The sequence below is a fragment of the Scyliorhinus torazame genome, chromosome 24, assembly GCF_047496885.1.
Source record: "Scyliorhinus torazame isolate Kashiwa2021f chromosome 24, sScyTor2.1, whole genome shotgun sequence".
Lineage (NCBI taxonomy): Eukaryota > Metazoa > Chordata > Chondrichthyes > Carcharhiniformes > Scyliorhinidae > Scyliorhinus > Scyliorhinus torazame.
Window position 1 is genome coordinate 49,365,985 of NC_092730.1, and position 3,148 is coordinate 49,369,132.

A 3,148-nucleotide genomic window follows, 5' to 3' on the forward strand; every position below is an offset into this window, starting at 1 on the left:
CTCTGCTGAGTAACTGTCCTCTCTGCTGAGTAACTGTGCTGTCTGCTCTGTAACTGTGCTGTCTGCTGTGTAACTGAGCTCTCTGCTGAGTAACAGTGCTCTCTGCTGTGTAACTGCGCTCTCTGCTGTGTAACCGTCCTCTCTGCTGTGTAACTGAGCTCTCTGCTGTGTAACCGTGCTCTCTGCTGTGTAACTGTGCTCTCTGCTGTGTAACTGTGCTCTCTGCTGTGTAACTGAGCTCTCTGCTGTGTAACCGTGCTCTCTGCTGTGTAACTGAGCTCTCTGCTGAGTAACTGAGCTCCCTGCTGTGTAACCGTGCTCTCTGCTGTGTAACTGTGCTCTCTGCTGTGTAACTGAGCTCTCTGCTGTGTAACTGTGCTCTCTGCTGCGTAACTGTGCTCTCTGCTGCGTAACTGTGCTCTCTGCTGAGTAACAGCGCTCTCTGCTGTGTAACTGAGCTCTCTGCTGTGTAACTGTGCTCTCTGCTGCGTAACTGTGCTCTCTGCTGAGTAACTGCGCTCTCTACTGTGTAACTGCGCTCTCTGCTGAGTAACTGCGCTCTCTGCTGTGTAACAGTGCTTTCTGCTGTGTAACTGAGCTCTCTGCTGAGTAACTGCGCTCTCTGCTGAGTAACTGCGCTCTCTGCTGTGTAACTGAGCTCTCTGCTGAGTAACTGTGCTCTCTGCTGTGTAACTGAGCTCTCTGCTGAGTAACTGCGCTCTCTGCTGTGTAACTGTGCTCTCTGCTGTGTAACTGAGCTCTCTGCTGAGTAACTGCGCTCTCTGCTGAGTAACTGCGCTCTCTGCTGTGTAACTGTGCTTTCTGCTGTGTAACTGAGCTCTCTGCTGAGTAACTGCGCTCTCTGCTGTGTAACTGTGCTCTCTGCTGTGTAACTGCGCTCTCTGCTGTATAATTGTGCTCTCTGCTGCCTAACTGTGCTCTCTGCTGAGTAACTGAGCGCTCTGCTGTGTAACTGAGCTCTCTGCTGTGTAACTGTGCCCTCGGCTGCGTCACTGTGCTCTCTGCTGTGTAACTGTGCTCTCTGCTGTGTAACTGTGCCCTCTGCTGTGTAACTATGCTCTCTGCTGCGTAACTGTGCTCTCTGCTGTGTAACTGCTGTCTGCTGTGTAACTGAGCTTTCTGCTGTGTAACTGAGCTCTCTGCCGAGTAACTGCGCTCGCTGCTGTATAATTGTGCTCTCTGCTGTTTAACTGTTCTCTCTGTCCTGCAACCGTGACTGTGCCGTTGACAGATCTTCACTGTGGTTGGGTCAAATCATTCCCTGTTGTGTAAATATGTTCCCAGTTGTGGAAATGTGATCCGTCTGAATCAGAACCTTTCTCCGCCATTACTGAGACGAAATTTCAATTCCAGATTTATCAAATCTTGTCATGAAAGATTAGTTCAGGCCTCTGGATTTCCAGTCCAGGGACAGAACCTTGTATTCCTGTTATCAAAACAGTTCGGTCAGCTCAACATTCTGAGATGGAAGAGCCCAATATGGGGCTTGAACCCAATATGAAACAATATAGGGCTTGAATCCACGACCGTGGGATTAAATGTCCGATGCTCTACCGACTGAGCTAGCCGGGCTGCTGTCAGAAATATTATTATCCCTCTTCCTGAGGAGATTATAATTTGCTGAGCAGCGAACCTTGTGTCAAACCGTTTACTAAAATTTCGATTAATTCTTCGGTCACAGTCGCTGGGAGCAGGGCTCGAACCTGCTGGGGAAGTCCAACACCTTAACCACTCGACCATCGCAGCTCGGTTCAATAGGTCATTCATTAAACATTATAAAACATACAAAACATTATAAAACCGGCCAGGAATCACTGCAGGAAGGTCTTGCATTCCTGCGATGAACGGTGCCCCGGTTTTTCTGTGAGGAGCGGTTTAATCTACCTCACAAATGACCATTGGATTTGGAGAGAAGCCTTGAGAGACTCGAAAATCCAAGTTCCCGAAACGCACAATTTCACTGATTCAATTGTTTGCGGAAGAAAATAAGTTACATTGGAAATATCCTAGAAGTTCATTTTTGCTTTACATTGAACAGCACCGAACTTCCCAGTCCAGCTCCAAATTAAAGCAATTCAATCACAGAAACTGGCAGCACAGAAGGAGGCCTGTGCAGACCGAATGGTCACGTGACTACGTGTCCCGCATCTAAAATGATCAGGTGTTCTCCCCGGATCGCGCTCAGAGCACAAGCCTGGAGCAGCTGCTCAAACAGTAAATAAATTATTTTTTGTTACACGTCCTTGGTCGCCAGTCTTTGAGAGATCAGAATTTCTCCATGGTGTCAGGAGTGGGCAGTATGGCACAAGGGCTTCGCCACCTAAACCCGCTGCTGTCATAGAATCAGAGAATCCCTATTGTGCAAATGAAGACCATTCGGCACAACGAGTCTGTACTGACCCTCCGAAAGCTCACGCACCTGCCCTCTACTGGAATATTGGGTCCGATGGAGCAACTCTGTCCCCCATTCCAACCCCTGAAATCCGTCCCTCCCCTCTCATGAGTGGGGTGCAGGATTGGAGTGTCAGTGCAGACTCGATGGGCCGAATAGCCTCCTTCTGCATTTTACTGGTTTCTATGGAAACAGATATGATCACAGTATTTATTCACATGGGATAAACATTGGCTCGCACGTCACTGCCGGTGGCCGCGTGGCCTAATGGATAAGGCGTCTGACTTCGATGAATCGAATGATGATATTAGAAGATTGCAGGTTCGAGTCCTGTCGCGGTCGTTTGATACAGAAATCCGGTGGAACTTGCTGACAGCCGATTTTTCCCTCCTCAGCTCATAGTTCCACCTTTCCATCCAAGCATTGCAGGGCTTTTTATGGAATATAATTCCTTCTAACATTGTTTTCATTCAATTCGCTCTCATCCTAGCATTTTATTTATCCCCTGATGAATCCGCAGTATCTGTTTGACTTGGATCAAGTATAGAATAATATATTATGTATCAATCGGTTCAATACAATTCTGTGGAGGAAATTCTAATGTCGTCAGGAAGACAGACAGAGTCATAGAGTCATAGATGTTGGCAGCATGGAAAAAGCCCTTCGGCCCAGCTTGTCAATGCCGCCCAGTTTCTTTCACTAAGCTAGTCCCACTTGTCCGCATTTGGCCCATAT

At 47.9% G+C, this 3,148-nt stretch overlaps 1 non-coding gene across 1 annotated transcript; it reads left to right on the top strand.

Moving 5' to 3' along the window:
- Positions 1-2,666: 2,666 nt before the first annotated feature.
- On the top strand, positions 2,667-2,755 carry trnar-ucg (transfer RNA arginine (anticodon UCG)). Its single transcript is given in 2 exon segments — positions 2,667-2,703; positions 2,720-2,755. It is a non-coding gene; the product is annotated as a tRNA-Arg (tRNA).
- The last annotated feature ends 393 nt before the right edge of the window (positions 2,756-3,148 follow it).